At 41.6% G+C, this 20,139-nt stretch overlaps 1 protein-coding gene across 1 annotated transcript in view; it reads right to left on the bottom strand.

Annotated features, from left to right (window-relative positions):
- LOC103362997 (sericin-2-like) overlaps nucleotides 1-20,139 on the bottom strand; it is a gene marked incomplete at its 3' end in the record, with an annotated part of 67,326 nt that overhangs the window by 28,113 nt on the left and 19,074 nt on the right. Inside the window, exon 3 of the mRNA XM_008289564.1 lies at nucleotides 9,846-9,923. The remainder of the gene's footprint in view (nucleotides 1-9,845; nucleotides 9,924-20,139) is intronic.

The raw sequence follows: 20,139 nt of genomic DNA, 5'->3' as shown, positions 1-20,139 counted from the left end.
GAGCAAAAAACCCTCCTGCAAGCCTTCACTTGCAAAACAACATCTTGCCTTTGCTGACGACGGCATCTCTTTCTATTGTGTTCTTGAATGTTCTAAAAACGAGCTGCTCACGAATTCTGACGCATTGCGACACGACCACAGCCTTTCTTCTTACAGCAGAATATGTATTTTTTTAAGCTGCACCAGCCAAAATATTTCTATACAAGACCATAAGGAATGTTTAACTGCCTAATTATCCCTCAGACTGAACACGTGTGGAAGCACCTGCTTGCAATACACTCTGTGTTAGTCATTTAAGCAGGTGTTTCCTTGATCATATATTACATGAGATGGCCGTGCTGGATTTTTCAGCGTCATCTTTGTACAGCTGCTTGAATACTGCCTTGTAAACACGTGCAAAATGATACAGATCGTATCTAGACAACACAGCTCTTTTGCTATGTCCTTTTTATTCCTTCTAAATCTAAGCCAGTCTTTCTCCCCAAATACCAGCTATCGTCCATCTATCTGCCAGCTTCCACGCAGGCCGCCGGGCCTTCAGGCCATTAATGTCACTTGCAGAGCGGCGGCATGTGATGCAGAGAACAAAGACGCTCGTCAACACCGTCTGTTTCCCTCCAGCCAGAGCCAGGCCTTCTCCTCAACACATGGCTGGTGGTGGTGATGTACTGGAGCTGGGTTGAACAGACACTAACCTCAATGAGCAGACAAGAGGAAGGGAGACGAAAAGAGCTGGCTCGTGATGTTCATGATTTTCTTTTTGTTATAACAGCTCAGTCTCACTGTGGGCAGCATTAGTTTATGAAAAAAGCTTTGGTGAGATGCCTCCATGTTTTAGTAGCTGTCCTTTGACGGGATTCGCCACCGTAGCAACACAGAAAATAGAACTTCATGTTTCGGGCTTTTGCAGGTGGATTTTAAACCAAACCATACTCTTATCCAAAGTTCAACTAAGAGATTTTAGTGTGTACACTTAATCAAGTAGTTTTGTAGCGTAACCAAAAGCAAGAAGTGACGCAACAGTGGGTGAAAACATCACAAGATGATGGCTCCAAATCAGGACTCCAGCTCTAGTTTCATGAGTGAAAATCCTTCCTGCATCCTAACGCACACTGCTGCTCTTTTAATATTCAAAATGAAAGAAACTCATGAGTCACATGATGTGGATGCAGGTCAACAGAAAAGGAAAGGACAAAAAGCATAGGCATAAAGAGCGTCAGTGTTTTTGCTCTAAACTTTTGCTGCTTTTGGTGTAAATCTGTGTTGACCGCACGTCAAAATAATTTATTTTGTTTAATCCCCTCATACTTTGACATTTCTTGATAGCAGATATGCATATATATATGAAATAGAAGCAAAAGTTTGCATAATAAAGTGCAAAAGTTGGAATTTAACTGGCAACTCCAGCTTGGTAAACATGAACTAAAAACATGGCTGATGATTGACATCGATGTATTGATGTATTGACACGGTAGATATTTTACAAGCACTCTGTGGCTGAATATTCAGTACGAAGACAATAACTGCTAATAAATAAAGTATTAAAAATTGAAGTTGTTCAAATAATAAACACACAGTGACATTATTGAAATAGTGATCTTAGACCCGATGCACTGCCACTCAATTAAATCTGAATTAGCATTTTCTTGTTTTGCTTTTGCCAACTCACCCTTGGACTGAGTCTAACTCAAAGTGCCAGCACACGGGACAACTCTGGCAATGCAGCAACTTATGGAATGTAATTTCCCAAAATATTCAGAGCCTCCGTCTTAATCTTCCTGCAACCCATCTTTAAGCCCCAACTGACATCAGCTTCGCCTGCAGGCCTCGCATGAGCTCTGGTCAGAGCCTCTTTCTCCTCCGAGCCGGCCATTGTTGTGGGGGGCTGATAAATATTTACTCTTCCCAGCTTGGCAGGGAAATGAGTGGGAGGGGAGAGGGAGCCATTGTGACAGAGGGGTCAGAGACGCTGACAAGCCAGCAGGGTCCTTCCTTCCCCACTGGCACCTAAAAACCCCAATACGCTATTAGCTCTGCAGCAGGACAGATCCACCGCCAGCAAGCTGGGATGTTTGTGTGTGCGTGGGCATGTGATGGAGATTGGGGTGAGGGGGGGGAACTGAGAGAGGGGATGGGGATAAGAGAGCGGGACAGTCAAGAAGGTGACCACAGAAAGAGACGCAGACCCGGAGGAAAAAAGAGAGGGCGCTTTTGAAAAGGAGAGTGGAGAAGGTTCCCCTTTGAGAGCTGTTTACATGAGAGACCACCAGCGGAACTCACAAGACAATAGAGCAAAGAGGATCCACAACAGCAGACAATGCCGACTGAAAGAAAAGCGGCACTGGTGTTATGAATACACATGTCCCTCCAGGCTTCATCTCCCCACTTACCCACTTCTCGACAAAAGAAACCCAATAGTCATTTTTCTAAGGCAGAACAAAACAGGGCTTTCCAGGGGCAGCCAAATTTAAATTGTCTATGTCAAAGCAACAATATTTGTTTAGTTACAGTTCTTTACAGAATAGGAGAGAAAAGGGGGGGAAAAAAAGAATTGCTGCTGGTAGTAGTCTGTGGGAAATCCAGTGAGAAAGAACATGAGTAAGTCCTCGCTAGTCTGAGCCTTCAGGTCAGAGCTGTAGACCTCAAATGGTCCAACCCCCCACTTCCCCCGTGTGAGTTCAGTGGCAGAGGAAACCTCCATGTGTTTGGATATCTCTTACTGAAAAAATAATCTTTCGTGTACGCACATACAGTGCGTGTGCAGCGGGTCGGCCGGGTGTCAAACACAGACGTATAGGTCGAGCTTCCTATGAGCGCGATCAAAGCAGGAAAAAAAGCCTCAGCGCCTACAACAATAAACAGAGCTCAGATGTACACTGATCTGAGGCGGTGCGTCGGAGCCTTTACTTCATTTATCATTTCCTCGCCCGCTCCCTGGTCACAAGATCTGTTTCCTGTCTGAGAAAGACGAATTCAAACAGAGTCGGTGGATTTAAAGCAAAACTTCTCTCAGACGATGGGCTGAATTATACATGAGATGTAAAACTACATGTATAAGAGCAGAGAGTGCAGCTGATACAACATCATGAGCCACCGTGTGTGACTACATGCACTCCAAACAGAAGACAAGAGCCTGCAAGAGAAAGTTAATTTTGTTGAAATGTATATTCTTGAATCTCATTAAGGCTGCACCTGATCATTTTTTGTCATCGGCTCCGTCTTTCTATGCAAAACTAAAAAAAAGTGATCATCATAATTTCCCAGAGTCAGACTGAACATATTCAAATTGAACCATGATGAGCCATTTGTGGATTTATTTCCAGGAAGAAGGAGAAGAAGAAGAAGAAGAAGAAGAAGAAGAAGAAGAAGAAGAAGAAGAAGAAGAAGTTTTGTCATCGTACAAGAAAACAAAAAAAAACATCTTTGCAGCAGCTAATATTTTAATGTATTGTGTACTTTATGCACATTTAAATTATCGCAACACAAAAAGTTAATGGAAAGGGCAAAATTCAACCAATTTCACAAATTTTGCTAAAAAAAAATTTCATATCACTTCAGATGGTTTTTAACTTTAAAAAAAAAAAAAAAAAAAAAAGAGGTCATGAACTTTTTCTAAATACCTAGCAAACATTTAACGCATGATTGAACTGCTGTCTCTGCTGCCTTGGCCTCGGAGAGCACGAATAACAACTCACATGAAAGAATAATTACAACTTGCTCAATTAAAAACAACTGCTGAAGACTTCTCTCCGCTGTTCTCTTGTATCCGCCCAAAGTTTTATTGTTCTGTCCTCTTCTCTCAGGTTTTTTGGCCACTTAGTTTTGTTTCAGGCATTACAGTCACCTGTCCATACCTCCACCGTCCGATAAAATTATGCAGCCTGGTTTATTTGTCCCAAAGCACTGAATGAAAACAAGCCTAATTCGATTCTGATTTACTTAACAATTATATGGAAACACAGCTAGTGACTTTTTTCTGAAGAACAAAAATTTTCCTCTATGTTTAGGCCTTTCATCCACATGCACTCACATTTTAGGCCACTCCAAAAAACATAAGAAAAATGAAAACAGCATCTAAAGTTCAGATTATGTTTATCCATGTAGACATGTTAAAAAAAAAAAGAGAGAGTTTGGGAAGCAATAATGTCACGTCTCAATTCATGCATGCCTGTTGTTGCTTTACGTCATGTGCATGCTCCGAGAAAAAAACAACAGCAGATTTGCATACTGGTTTGATCACACTAGCAGCTACGGGTTACAAGGTTGAATTGGCTTTGTTGCACCAATCCACGATTCTCTATGTCGGCATCCACACTTTAAACACTGCAGAAACACTAAAATGGCACAATGGTCTTCTTTGATATTTGACATATTGCTGCTGCTGACAGGCTTTCATTCGTAGTTGTTTTTAGTGCTAATGTGTACTTGGATATTTTGTAATGCATACATTTTCTTTTAAAGAGGACAGAAAATATCCGTCAAGCAAAACATCCACATTAATATTGACAAAAAGAACCCAGCCGTCCCTGAACCCTCTTGTGAACTGGGATCACGTCTGGCTGGGACAAGCAAACATGGAAGTCTGCATCACAATGTGCATTATATAACCACTATTATGTATAATATCTGGATGCAACAACTTGGCTGGTATACAACATCTGGGATGAATCCATCTGTATTAGAGACCCTGATGATTCCCTCCGCTTCATTAAACTCCAATTCAATAATACTGTATATTTTTTCTCTAATAACCCCATGAGAGTCGAGTCAGATGGATTATGTGTCACATTTTTCATTTCATTATATAACACGCAGGAAATGCTGAGATATGCTTGTAATACAGCGCTGGTAATTAGTCATTTTTCTTGTGGACATATCTCCTGTCCTCTGCCAACCACTGGTGGTGCACAAATGCTGCTTGTAGAGGTTCATCTACGTGTCAAATTTGATCTCTAGAACACTAATAAGGTAGAAATGTTAACACTTTGGAGATTTATACCAGTTTCCCAAATCTAATAGCAATACTGCGCTTACATTTGACTTCGGCATGTACCAAATATTTGGAAAACCAAGACCGATTTTTTTTTTTTTTAAAGCATCTGTTATTGATCACTAACAAAGATTTCATTCAAACAGGCCAAAATGTTTCGACATTAGCAGTTTTTCATTGCATTTACTGTCCCTTCGTATTACTATGTGGTTTTATTACACGGAGCAAGGTTAATCATAAATCAAGCTGGGGACGTATTTCGAGAAAATCATATTTTGGCCGGAGAGCCGCCTCCAACTGAGCTAATAAGCTGATGTCATTATACGACACCTGTGTCTTGTTATCGCAAGGAGTGGTCTTCTCCTAATGCCTCCCTAACAATCACATGAAGAAACACAACAGATTATTAAAATCAACAAATCATAAACTTTAATGAAGACATCATCCCGCAGCTGAAGCTTCTAATGAAGAACATCGCATGTCTGCCAACGTGAGATTATTGGACATGAAGCGGCTGCCGGAGGCGTCTTCAGACAGACATACTGTAGCATAGATAAACATCCCCGAACCGTTCATTAGGCTCATAAAGGACGGTGGATAACCTGAGGCCTTGGATGACGGAGCGGCAGTCATTTACAACTCTCCACGATCAAAGTTAAGAAAGGCTGTGTTTTGTGTGCGTGCTGGCGAGGGGAGGCACAATGAGCTGGCTGCCAGGCGCAGCCCAAATGTACAGTCAGCCTAGTAATCAAGGGTTCCCAGGCACAAGACAGTCAACACAGCTGCTAGTGGAGAGCAGGGAGGGTGGATCGGTCTGGTTACTGGCAGGCTGCTAGAGTGAGCAAGCTAAGAAACATCAGTAGAAATCACGAAACTCTGCATAAATGCTTCCAATGTTAATTCCAGCCACCTTCCTCTGGGTTGAGTACATGCGGCCAGTTCGTTAGGCGGCAATTACGTGAATCCGTCTGAGACTGGTTTGACGAAAGATTGATTCCAGGGGGAAGTGGGAATTTATTTCTGTGGCGATTCGAGTTACCATGATTTTTTTTTTGGGAAAAGTTGGAGGTTTCGTGCAACGTTTTATAGGGGAGGAGGGCCGTCACCTGAAATAAGAATGACCACACTCACACGAGAAGAAATGATTGCAACACTGGCCACTGATGGAAAACAGAATGTACGCAACACGAGTGAGACAACAGTTCAGATCAACTCAAACATGTTTGATCTGATCTTTAACCAACAGCTGGGCATCCAGTGACGACAGGCACTTAATTTAAGCCACATCCCGAGCGAATGGATGTTTGAGGCTGACACCAACGTTTAGTTTATGTTTATATGTAATATGGTGGCTCTCACTTAAAATCCCTCACTGGTCATTGATTAAACCCCTAAAAACTCATCTTTGTGTATCAAATATTAACAAGTTTTTTCCATGTAAATAACCACGTTTGGCCTTAAAATGGCCAACTGTGTATCATCTCTCTGCAGCATTGATCTTTTGTATGCTAGAGCACATTAAACATCTAAAGTACTACTCAAGTAGAATGTTTTGCAAGAATGTGTAGAGATATTAACAAAGAAGACCGTAGTGTGACTTTGTGGGCATGATGTGAGTGGAACTGATGATGATTGTAAAGAAATCCACGACAAAAATGAAGAGAAAAAAGGTGTAAACTACTGTTCAGACCTGTCTGAAGCCTTAAGGTTATTCTCGCAGGGACTACTTTTGTTTGCTTGTTTAGCCTTTTATTTAAAACTCTGGTCACATTCAGTTATGAACATCCAGCAGTGTAATGTTATATATATGGTGGGAAAAGCAAAATCGGTCCCATTTAATAAGCAGCTGAACAGGTGTGCCTAACAAAGTGGCCAGCGAGGGTATACCCTGATACCAATACACTGGCTGTGTTAGTAGCAGTATGTTGTTTAAGGCGCCAGTGAGACGGGAAATACAATCCAGGAAGTCCAGTTTGAGTAACAACTGGGGTTTAAGGTTATCAGATGCCAAAAATCTTTAGAGCAATCTACATGAACATGGTCACAGCAGCAACTATTTTATCTTTTGTTTGAGTCAACTTTGTTGCCGGACGCAGCTGTTTGGTGTTTGGGGTTCTACTGAGTCACTTCGGTATGTTGTTGCCAACACCCAAAAACTAACCATAAACTAGAAAAATAGCCCGTGGCTTGAACCTAAGTTGAGTCGAAGAATTTACACTGGGACATAAGTTAATAATTCTGCTGACAACTCCTAATGTCAGTGGAATTTGTTGATTACATTACATTTAACTCGTTTAACCAACCACCTCCAATTAGCTCCCCCCATGCAACCACCATGTTATTCAGTGTAATTTTGGTTGACTCGATAATGACCGCAATTTCCTGCGTAGGAAACGATGACAGTGGAAGGGGAGGACGCATGCGGAGGGAGATGATTCAAGCTGTATTTAAAAAGTACCGAGAGTCTCAACACGAGCCACAAGCTGCTCAGCGCCACACTTCGCCAAAAAAAATGAATAAATAAATAAATAATTCATTAACGATTATTAATTGCAGATTCCCACTTTAATGATCAGGTCAGTGTTTACTTGTGCCGGGGCTCTTATAAAAAGCTGTTTTCAAAAGGCTGCGAAGTCTATTAAAGGGAGAATCCAAGCAGCTGGGCCGGGCAGCGTCGAAGCCACATCCAGCCGAATCAACAACAGACGCTTCCCATGTTGTGGAGCAGCCACAGCTGCTGCTTTCTAGCTGTTCTCCAAATTAAACCGCGATTAAACACACACTCACAATTATAAATGAATCCAGGCACGCACATTCTGCACAGCCGAGCCTTCAAGCGTGTGCGTGTAAGCCGCTCGCGAACGAGAAATGCATCCATCTTATGCGTAGGTGCGCAAACAAGCATAAACGCCGGCTTGTGTTCGTCTCATCTCGACATGACAAGGCAGCCAATGTGGAGGAATGAGGTGGGAGAACAGAGCAGCGTCCAACTCCAACCTGACGAACAGAGAGAGATGTTGGCTGACTGACGTTGCCCTGAAAGCCTTTCAGCAGGTCAGGGCAGAACGAACCAGAAAGACAGATTGAGTGAGTGCAAGAGAGAAATGTGTGTGTGTGTGTCAGAGTCAACCGAGTCGAGAGCAATTGGGTTAGTGAAAGAAGCATGTGTGTGTGTTTGGTGATTACTTGTGCGTGAAAGGCTGCACGGCTGCCCGAGCTTAGATTTATGCTTCAACATGAAGTCATGTGTTGGACAGAGTAACGGGACACAGTTCACCCTGAACTGTTGATACTGTTTTTCTTGGTGGGGATAATTTGTGAATGGTCATACACAATCACACGCTGCTGTAACCGCAAATCATTTGATCTGTTTTGAGAAGAAAATGATCCTCAATTTACACATCTGTGTGGTCGGGATTTAATTTTTTATTTCTTTTAAAAACCAGAAAGGCGTATGAGAGTCGTTTTTTTCCCCCGATCGAGGCTATGAATCAGTTTTAAAGGTCTGCGAGGGCACTGTGAGCTGTGAGCCGTAGGTAAACACCTTTACCTTGCTCACTGACCCAGTTGTAGCGAGGGGAAGAACAAACATCCTCACCTTTTACCCGAGGCTTGTCTGGACTCGCCAGACGGAGGCGTGGGGGGAAAGGAAGGGGACCAGCACTGGCTTCTTTACAGAGCCGTTCTTAAGTCCCTGCATGTTTTCTTTATTAGGCTGCTTGTGATTAAGGGACACTGATGAAAGGGCAGCAGCTTTTCCGTCAGCCATCCCGATTGTTAGTTGTCTGTGCAGCACGTAAACCAAAAGGTGGAGGGACTTTGCCGTGGGATCATGACAAAGGCTTTGAACATGTTTACGTGATGATGTCAGACCGTGACGTCAAAATGAGGACCCAAGGAGTTTGCTGTTTTGAGAAACAAATTTACTGAAATTAAAATTGATATAAATGAAACTGGAAAGCCTTGGGTAAGTCCTTGCTTCCAGCTTAGTTGTGAACATTCACTTTCCACTGCATGAACTTTGGACAGGCACAAGGCAGCGCAAACGTTTACAGGAACAACCCCATAACTGGACATGCATTTTACAAAATTAACAGATAAAGGAGACCTGAAACTAACGATTGAGTTAATAAAGTCTTTAGGAAAATGTTTACCAAGGTAACAGATCAAGTGAAAAGTAGTCATTTTTTTTCCATAGACTTCTATACAATCTGATCTCTTCTTCCAACCAGAGGAGTCTCCCCCTGCTGGCCAAATGAAAGAATGCACCTTTTAGGCCCTCCAATTTACAGATCTGAAGACGATGTCTGCATATCATATATACTCTTTTTAAATGTTGAAGTCACATAATGTTCATACATATTCTGTGATCAATCAAGCCAAGGATTCAAAGCCTACAGCATCAAAATAACACAATTTATAAGTAATTAACTGGTAAGTTTATTCAAATATTTTTCCCAAAACAAGACCGAATACTTCCAAACCTTGATATTTTTTATTCTTTTGTGCCAGTGACCTCCTATTGTTGTCATTAAACCACATCCTGATATCACACTTCCCATCTTAATGATTAGAGAACGTTAGCGTTTTCTCTTTTGCTAAGTTTTTTGTCATACATTTTTCCCACCTTTATTTTGGAATTTTTAGGGGGAAAAAATTACCAGCAATGACCCCAATAAGCTGTCGTAAAGATTTACTCAAGAGGGAAATATGTAGAATCGTTAGGAATTCATGTTAATTAGGAGAAAAATATCTGTCAAAGCTTAGTCACAAGTAAATAATGCTCTATCTGTAAACAAAATGGTGTTCGCTATTGCTCAGAGAACACATCTGAATCCAGAGTTACATGTCTTACCTGTAGGATGACAATGGACCATGCTCTGCATCTATTCATGCGTTCCGGCTCTTAAAGTCCTCACAGAAACTGGTAAATCTGCAGAGAGACACAAAAAAACTATTCATCTGGTGTTTTTTTTTTCCAGCATATATTAGAATGATAATTCTGACAGACCATGAGAAGATTTTTCCTGGCTCAGAAGCAGCCTATCAGGGGGGTGACTACACATGACAATGAGCACGATCACTCCACAAAAAGTAAAGTGACAGCAATCCATACATTTTCCTAATATTTCTGACTACTTAATAAGCAAAAATGTCTGTTACGTATGAGTAAATGGAACCCTGATTAACAAAACTGGTAGCAAAATAGAATTGTTACTTTTTATTTTCAGCTATTTTCCTATTTTCTCTTGGAGCTCGTTGAAACCTCTTTGAATAAAACTTCTTCCTTTATGCAGGAAAAACCCTGCTTGGCCAACTTTGCAATAATCAATTCCAGTGGAGTAAAAACTATGTTTTCCAAAATGGGTGCATCTGTACCTTAAAGAGGAAAAACAATCGGTGCTTATTTCCATGAAAACCACTTGGAAACAATCAATTTAAAGCTTTCCAGTTACCGAAAGAGGCCTGCAACAAATAATGCCGTGGAAGAAAAATTGTTTTAACTGGCAGAGAATACAGGAGAAAGAGCCTCTAATGGCTGCAATGCACACATACAAAACAACAGCAGCAAAACACACACATGTTCTCTAAATCTGCAAGTCTTTTTCGCCTCCCGACTCTCCAGCTGAGAGGTCATGCCACCGCCGGGTCCCTTCAGTCTGTTAATAAGGTCTGAGGGGGTCAGTTAATGGTGAAGAGTACGCACACTGACAGATCAACGCCCAGTGTGTCCACAGGCTGCAGGTGATGATTTGACAGGTAAAGAGACGAGCAGATGAGAAGGTCTGATAGGAGGACAGGAAGGCTGTATCTCCCCACCGGCGACGCCAGTCCAGGAAGGGACAGGTAGCATAATAACCAGGCCGTGCTATGTCCTTGAGTGCGTCTAGCAGCTCAACGGAACAGAAGGCCATTCAAGCCCAACATATGGTCCACATCACCAATTACTAAGGTGTGTGTCGATAGGGAGAAGATGAAGAGAGTGGTAGCCACAGAGGGAGTTTAAATATGGACAGATGAGGAGAGGAGGAACTTTTAGCCAATTTAGAGCGACGACCTGAGGTCAGAGGGACCCATTTTACCCGCCGTAATGGCTTAAAGTTGCTCCCCAGTGGAAGTGCAGACAACTGAATTATTCAAACCAGAAACCTAACAGCATTTACACCTCGACAACATCCTATTGAGAAATAAGTGCTCAAAAGTTTTGCCTCTTGGCATACAGAAGGCCCAAAGGTAATGCAAGCTTGTGCTCAAATGGCTTTTTAATGAAGAACATGCTTCCTGTTTTCTGCTTTTTTTTTTTTTTAAACTTTACATTTAGTTTTATGTTTCCTACAAATCAAGTGTTTACCACATGCCATACGGGGTCTGTTACAACCACAAGAAAACAAGTTAGGTTTTACATCGTTTTACAGCATTTACACAGACGCACAAGCATAAATGGAGACAATATATTCAAGAGCAAACAATAAAAATGCTTGTTTCTGAAAATTAAAAATAACTATAAAGTCAGGCTCATCTAGACACATATACCTGTCCTCCAACACAGATGTTGTGTGGGTTTCATTTTTAAGTCACCGGATGGTATTGGAAAGAAAACCATTGCAGTTAAGGCTCTGTAGTGCTATTTTAAGTGTGATTATACCTGAGAAATGTACACATTGGGGATTAAACCCAACAAAAATTATATAAAACACTTCCTGATTTGACATATATATTAAGCATAAGACTCAACAGGGTTATGAATGATGGAGATTAACCCAACTGATGCAATAGATGCGCTAAACAGGGTCAAAACAAAAATTAAAATTAGGAGCATAAGATTTGCTCACAAGGTTCAGGGTGAAGTGCTTTAAGGGATTTTGTTCTTTGTCATTATCCTTCCAGCTTCTTCCCGATTCCTTACTACAAATACAGTGTATTGAAGTGGAAAAAGCTCAGGCTTCCATGCTGATTTGGTCCCAGTTTGACCCTAATTAATTCGCATACAACCATCTCCTATCTAGCCCAGTTCACTGGTAAGCCCAGGCCAAGCATGCATGCACCAATTAATCCAATGGCTCGAGTCACCGTCTGCTCTCATTTCCAAAACAGTCACTCAACTTCTGGGGGGATATAAGTCCAGGAATCTCTTTCCTTATGCCAAACTCTTTTTCTAAACCTTTTAAATGTACAGGCAAAGATGCTAAGTTTTTTTGTTTTTTTTTTGAAAAGGCACCGTTCCTGTGAGGGGAACAAAAACTCAACTCAGAGTAAAAAAAGGAACTGCTCCCCCAAATTCCTACCTTTCCACAATTCTGAAAATGTTCCCTTTGAGCCAGTGAAGACACAAACAATCTGTTGATTCAGTGGCAGAATCCTTCCCCCTAAGCCGTTATTTGCTTTAGCGGCGATGACACAAGGGGAGGAATTTGAGCAATGCCTGTGTATCGTAGACTCATTTCCTCTGAGCGAGAGCCATCTCCAGACAGACAAGACGGCACTGAAATCTGGTTTATTCCTGCTCCGGTTCCGGGTCGGCCGGCGTCTTGCAGACATGTTGCACGCTGGTGTTTGACAAACATTCACATATACAGGCTACTTCCTAACCATTTATCCCTAACAAGCGGTGAACATGTAATGGCAAGACGCATTCATACATGGAAACACTTTCAATCAGGCATGAAACTATATTTTCCAATGACCTCATCAGACACAAAAAAAAAAAGATGAACGCCCGTCACTCATCACTTGTTTTGTCTGAATAATACTTGCCACCCAATCACCAGCTAACGAGACAATAAATTCAATTGAACTTGCTGCAGAGGAAGACACCACCTATCTATGAGCACACCCTAATCCCTGCTCTTTTATGGTTTTCAAACATTATTTTGTGTTGAACTTCGCAGAAACGACTAACAGCTACAGGATTCCAAAGGGCTTACTGTCACATTCTATACAAATGGAGGTCTCTCGCGATTGTAAGGGATCAAAGTAGCTTCGCAACTGCGCCGCTTTCAAGTAGAAAATGAAAAGCGTGAAAAGCCGGAGCATGCTCTCTCCCTGCGACGGGATCAACTCAGCCTTCAGAAACCTTTGCTTGTTCAATAAGAGATCAATGCCAAGAATTATCGTGGCACTTTGCCATTTTCTCTCGCTCTGTTCTTCCTCCCTCCTTGGCCCTCCCCGATATTTTTCCACTGGCAAAGTCAATGATTTGTCATGAATTTACATGCTAGTAAAACGCTATGTGAGTTTAAAGAGCACTGAAGGATGCCCTTTTTTTTTTTTTTCTTTTTTCTCAAGTGCTCCAAAGTCCGGGAAAAGAGAAGCAGAAGGCGCTGTGCAAGCAGATTAGCGATCTTTGCAATTTGTGGATGCCGGCCAAGAAGCATCTACCCGCTCCTCTCTTGTGTCTTTTTTCAGCTGTTCGATTCCATGGCAGATATGTAAATTGCTTCTGAAAGTCACACAGGAGTTAATACGGGACCGGTTGGTTTTTAAAAAGGCAAGAAGAAAAAAAATGTAAGCCTGTATCAAATGACATACGGATATCAACATGGGAGATCTGCAGTGATGAAAGCAGGAGTGTAGGGAGAGAGAGTCGGGAAAGGCAACAGCGAGATGAAAACAGGCTATGGTGACTAAACAAATTAAATGATCACAGGATGGGGGGGGCGGGTTGGTTTTAAAAGGGATGAATAAACTTTAGAATCAAGTCAGCCCTCGATTTTAATCCCATTACAAACTGTAAAAGCTGCCTGACTGAACCTACCTTTAAAGACTTTGTGAGTACTTGTACCAAAGTGCTAGGGGTAAAAAACAAACCAAAAAAACCCCCCACAAATGAATACCCACATGCACAGACAAGCACACATCCACCCACATGCACACCTGTCACCTCACTCCTGTGTGGGTGGATCAATGATTTTACCCAAATAAACAGAAGAGTAAGTTGGTCGAAGCTGCGTTTTATAAATCACTACAATTCTTTTAGAAACTTGGTGGTCAACAAGGAAACTCCTGTCAAGGTTGGCTTTATTGAGAAATTAATTATTAACATGCAAACTATTTGCAAAGTCTACCTCACTTAAATCCTTCTTCAGACACCGGTGTGCTCTCACATATCACATAGGAGTTCAGAGCAGAGTGCCCAGTTTCCACAAAATTACGTTCCTATCCACTATTTTCTGTACGTTTGTTTGTAACACATCACAAACACATTTCTAATCAATGCATCCTTGCCATTTTATTTTACATTTACATTGCATCAGTCACGCATTAGATGAGATGGGACTTATCATCCTGGTAAGCCACAAAATCTATGTCAAAAAACAAGCTTCAAAGGCGATAGTGCAAACATTAAAAAAAAAAAAATCAGGAGAAAATATTTAAAAAAAAACAAAAATATACAGAAGTGCCAGTTATTATTCATTAATTGATTAATTGCCATGAATAATTTAACTGGTTAAAAATATATTTACCAATAAGGCAGCAGACAAAGCTGTAGTACCTGCTTGTGCCACCAGGGGGAAAGTCTTACTGTTTACCACTATGGCTATCCAAAAAGGCAGTCACTCCGCCTTCTGTCAGATCCGTGTTGACAAGCGGAGAGCATTGTGGGAGTTTAGCCAGTAAAGTGCAACCATGACAAATTGCTATGTGACTCTTAATGCCTACCAGTCAGAAATCTCAAGTTTTTAGGAAGAGAAAGTGCATTAATTGAACAATACTCTAAGCAATTGGTTGGTGACATACATTGCTCTGACAGTGTATGCCACATGACTCAAACCAGAAAGTTTTGTGATAACTGGGTTAAGTTCACTTTATTAATTGATCAGCCATTGATTGATGAGGCTTCAGTTAAAGAAGTTGTTCAAAATTTGCATCCCTACTTTAAACGTGTAGAGAAAGGGCTGCATTTTAACTCAAACCATGACACTTTTCCTAATCTTTACCAAGTCATTTTGTGCCTAAATCTAACCACAAAGTAAATTAAAACAGGAAGGAAACAACAACAATAAAAAATAAACTTATTCCTGAGACTGTCCTTGAAGCAAATGCTCAAAAATTCCCACCGCTGGTACATGCCACCGACCACCCGTCCGACCTCCTTGCTTGGACTTCTCAGTTCTTTCCCACCATGTCACGGATCACAAATTATGTTTATTTCAAAACAAATTTAGGTTCCCTTAAAAACGTAATTGAGATTTGTATGGGAACGAAATTTTGTGGAGACAGGGTCATGCCCAGACACCTGAAGAGCATCAGTCAAGGAGATTTGCCTCTTGTTTATATTTCTGTTTTTCCAGTGAAATGACAAATGGGTATAAAAGCAGGCAGGAGCACACAAGACAGCAGCCTTACAGCTGTTCCTGTGTGCCTTAGTGCCGTCACTGTTTGTGTTCCCAGGAGAGGCGGACAAAGCGCTTCCAGGTCACCCACTAACCTGCCTTCTCATTACCAGAGGTCATCCTGCTGGAACACAGCGCTGACCTCTCATGCCAAAGGTTACTAATAGAAGAGGAGGATGGGGAAAAGGAGGGGAGAAGGGATTAAAAAGGAAAAAGAGAGGAGGAGAAGGTGAGCTAAGAATAAGAGCAATCCTGCCTCACCTTCATTTACCCTCATCATTTATCTAGGGAGTAGTTCTTCCTGGATTCACAGTCGTGTCAAAAGTTATCTTGACTTCCTCGAGGCACTTCTTGAGGCCAAAACTAGCAAATAATCTCATTTAAATTTGCCAAATAAGGCCTCCTTTTAAGGCTTTAATGGGAAGGTTTTTCAGGGTTTCCAAGTATTTGGCATTTGGCACAAGCTGGGGTGAATGCCTATAGATGGCATTGCTCTTAGATCACAGCAAGCTCATTAGCTCTGACCTGCTGTTGCATTCACTCAAACCAGACCAAAGACATGATGGGGTGGAAATTCAAAGAGGGTGGGGGGAGGGAGCAGATACGTTTCCTCGGACAAGGCAGAATCTAATAGAGATTTCCTGTGTTTTGCTTGGAAAACAAAACAAAGTGGTACCACAGATGATGGTGTGAACACGAGTGATGCCCAAGAGTGCTGTGATGTAGTCGGTGCAAAGTAATCCATCATGATGGTTATGTACAGTAGACATGAGGATGACGGGGTTGGGCGTATGGAGGGGGGATTACAACATCTGGATCTTGTAGAACATGCCTCTGGAGTTTTTGACAGTCCTTCTCATCTGAGCAACAACCCCTTTTCCTGTCCATCCATGCTGGCTCCCTCCCCCTCTTGTTTGCTTTGTCCTCCTTCCCTTCCCTCCATCCTCTATTCTTTAGCCCTCTCCTTCAGGACCATGTGAAAACTCCCAATTACCAGAAACATGAGACGTGCTAACGGTTGGACATGAACTTGGGATATGCAAAACACAGGAGCCCTTAACAAGGGCCATACTGAAATGTGATTGAATGCGTCAGCAGGTCGTAAAAGGCCCCCTCAAGATCAATGTAATTATGAAAGCTTTACGTGGAGGACTTTCCGGACTGGGGAGTGACCGGCGACAGGAGGAGGAGGAGGAGGACGAGGAGGAGGGTGCTGCCAGCATTATGTTCCACCAACAGAACCCCCTTTTAAACCAACAAGTGGAGAACAAGCAAGGTCTTCCAGCTGCCTTCCATCAGCAGCTATAATAGAAGAGGGAAAAGAAAGACGGGACGAAAGAAAAGAGGTTTGTAACACCTGCAGCAGGGTGCCAGCAAACATTCCTTGGTCCTCCGGCCCCTGGGTGATGCACTCTATAAATCCTTGTGATTAGCTACAGTAGCGGGCCTAAGTGCCACTTAAATCAAACCCCAAAGGGGAAGTTGTTGTGACCTTCAAGCTTTGGAAATGTGATTTAGGCGCAAGTGATTATTACAAAAACAAAGCTGGCTCTGTTTCTCTGCTACGAGAGGATGGAAGGAGGAAGGGTGTGATGGAGGTGTATGGGCAGGAGACGTGAGCGTGACAGCAGGTTCGCAATAGTAAGCCATTATTTGAAGGATTCATGAGAGTCAGGAGAAATAACTCCCAGTTATTAAGCTATTAAGTAGCCTCCAACTCATAGTAAGTCTATTATGCTTTGGTATTGTGGGAAGACTACACAGCAAAACAAGACACAGATGTGAATACAGGAGCGAAGCCAATATTTTTGTACAGTTAATGTTAAAACCGTCCAGTTCGTGATGTCTGCTTTTGCTCTGAAATCAAAATCAGCACCTATGCATTTATCAAAGCATCTCCCACTGGACGGCATCTCCTAAAGGTAACAGCAAAAGATTGAAAAGAGAGTCCAAGTTGTAAATCAGACTCGGAGCGGCGTCACAGAAAAATCTACGGATGTCGGGGTAATGACGACATTAACCCGAGCCACAGTTGGTCAATAAATGAGAATGTGGTTGACCTGAAAGACATTGACTCCACAAATCACAATTAAGTCCACCAAACGAAGCAGTGGGCCTCCGGAGGTCTATAAAGCTGCTGTGCTTACGGCAACAGAAGGGATGGCACAGCTCAGACCAGACCTGCTGCTGGATTGCTGACAGGTGACAGACACCAGACCCAGGTTCACTCCAAGTGGGGCTGGACAGGGAGCGAACTGTATTTCTGCATACAATCTGTCAGTAGCATTATACTCCAACATCAATAACAATATCCTACTAATACACTGCTGTGAGGAATATTTTGCAGTCATTATTTTCTTTATCCTGTGATGACACATACACAAGAAGTTATATGGCTGCCCCAAACCAAAGAGTTCCCTTGTTGACTAGTAGTTATTAGTTCAAGCTATAAGTCAAATAGTAATGGTTAAATTATGATATTATTTTAAATTTTTTTTAAATGCAGATTTGTTTTAGGGGCATCAGAAAACAGTTTGAGCTCCTGGGCTCAGAAAGAAAGTTTAAAGTAGCACTACTAACACTGTTCTGGATTACAGAGAAATGTCTGAAAAAGTAATAATTTGATCATTTGAGTCTGTATGTGTTGAAAAACTAACAAAGAGACAATCTGAACAGTATTTAAAAGGGCTACCAGTGCATATTTATCTATCTAACATTAGCATGAGCAGCTATGCCAAGCATGTGATGTGAGAACACTTAAATGTTTAAAATTATAAGATAAGCTTGACGCCGATGTATAATAGGCAAAACATGATAAAATCCTGAGAAGTTCAAAGTCTTGATAGACAACCCTGTCCTAACAGACATCACACAATGGAAAAAATAAAACTACTAATTGCAGAAATAAGTTTAAAAATGTGATTCAGTGAAAGTGCCAATACAGTAACAAATAACTAAAAATGCCATTGTACGAGTTTTGGGTTTTAGATTTAGTGCAAATGGAATGCATTATTGACCTTGTTTTACTTTCTTGTGTATAAACCAAACCTGAGAGAAGCAGGCTGTCAGAAAATTATTTGGAAACTATTTCAATCACTAATGAACATCTGTGGTTGCAGCTTCTCTAATTACTGCTTGTTTCAGTTTCATATCATTGTAAAACTGAATATTTTTAGGTTTTTGGAACCTGAAGGCATCACCTTTGAAAATGTACATCTAAGCTCACTCTTTGTTAAATCTTCTTAAAAGTGAACATAACTGGTTTCAATCCTAATATAAACTGATGACACTATGAACTGTTATTTATAGAAAGCTTGTGTTTACATATATGCATATTACTGTATCTGACTTACTGAGGAGGTCATTTATGTATCTACTCAAAGCTACATTTTCAATACATGGCCAACATCTACAATTTGGTTTCACAGATAGAAAGTCACCTAAAAAAACATACAGCTACGAAACTGCTACTTCATGAGTACATTCTGCATGTCCTGTGTGATATGTGATGTCTTTCATGACAGCGACGGACAAGTTGTTTAGAAACACTTGAGCACAGCACACGCACTCAGAAAGAGAGAGGACACGTTGAGGGTTGACCTGAAATCTTCACAAAGAACAAAAAACAGGGACCGGACTGACGTCATCAAGCCTCGACCCTTCACCTCAAATATACCAAAACACACAACCGAAAGACCGGAAAGTATGTGTTCACGTGCAAAAACTACAAGGAGAGGCTCACAAGCACAGCGATACAACCGTGTGTTTAGTCACACGCACTAACACGCACATCTCTAGTTAAACATTATGCAGTGAAACGCTCTCGAGCTGACCTTGACAGCTGAGGACATCCCGGGAGAAAGCTCACGTCTATACTTGGCAGCCAGGGACGATCCGGAGTGCAGTCCTACGGGGTGACGCAACGCTTGGACATCTTCACCAAGAGCCGTGCACGTATGGACTCTCTGAAGCCCCGTGTCCGAAAAGTCAAATCAGTGTTATTTATATAGTGGCGAATCCCAGCATATGCCATCTCAGGGCACTTTATGTAGTAGCGTCAAGGACTAACAATATCATAGAGAGAAAATGAGCAATTTCAAATGAACTTGGTGACAGTGGGGAAGGAGAAAGGCTTTGGTTTCAAAAGAAAAATTCTAGTCCTTGGTTAAGAAACACAAAAAAAACACAAAATTATGGAGAGGGCTGATTAACTTAACGACAAAGTCTGTAACTGTTCGTTGTGTTCCATAACAGACAGAAAAAACAGCATCCAAGCAAGAAATGTTTGCATTTAGAAGAATAAAATGCTAAATGTACACCGTGAAGGTTGCATCCATTGCAAAAGAAAAAGGCTAAAATGTACCACTGACAGTCATGGACATACTGCTTGAATGCAAAGTGATGTTCAGGAAGTCATATGCAAAAAAAAAACAAAAAAAACAGCAGCAATACTTACTGACTAATACTGAACTGATGACATAGATCTCCTGAGTGCCATGACTCAACACTTAAACACATATCTAGAAGCGCTTCCTGGCATTGGAACAAGTCCCACTCCTAATGTTTCTTTAATGATATGCTCAGAATTGCTCAACAAAGAAACACTGGAGACTCACAGATAATATTATGTTATGGTGACTGGTTTTAAATATTTCAATTATGTTTCTAGCTCTGGATGCTACCATATCCTTGGGCCTCAGCTGCTGTTGCAAAGAAGCAGGTAGCCAATGAGAGCTGAAGCGAAAGAGCAAAACACTGACATTTTACTGTCTCTCCTGGTACATGTCACCCAATTTTAGGTTTAACTCTCTGAAA

The sequence above is a fragment of the Stegastes partitus genome, unplaced genomic scaffold (assembly GCF_000690725.1).
Source record: "Stegastes partitus isolate 25-593 unplaced genomic scaffold, Stegastes_partitus-1.0.2 Scaffold621, whole genome shotgun sequence".
NCBI classification, from domain to species: domain Eukaryota; kingdom Metazoa; phylum Chordata; class Actinopteri; family Pomacentridae; genus Stegastes; species Stegastes partitus.
This window is presented reverse-complemented; position numbering and strand designations above follow the sequence as displayed.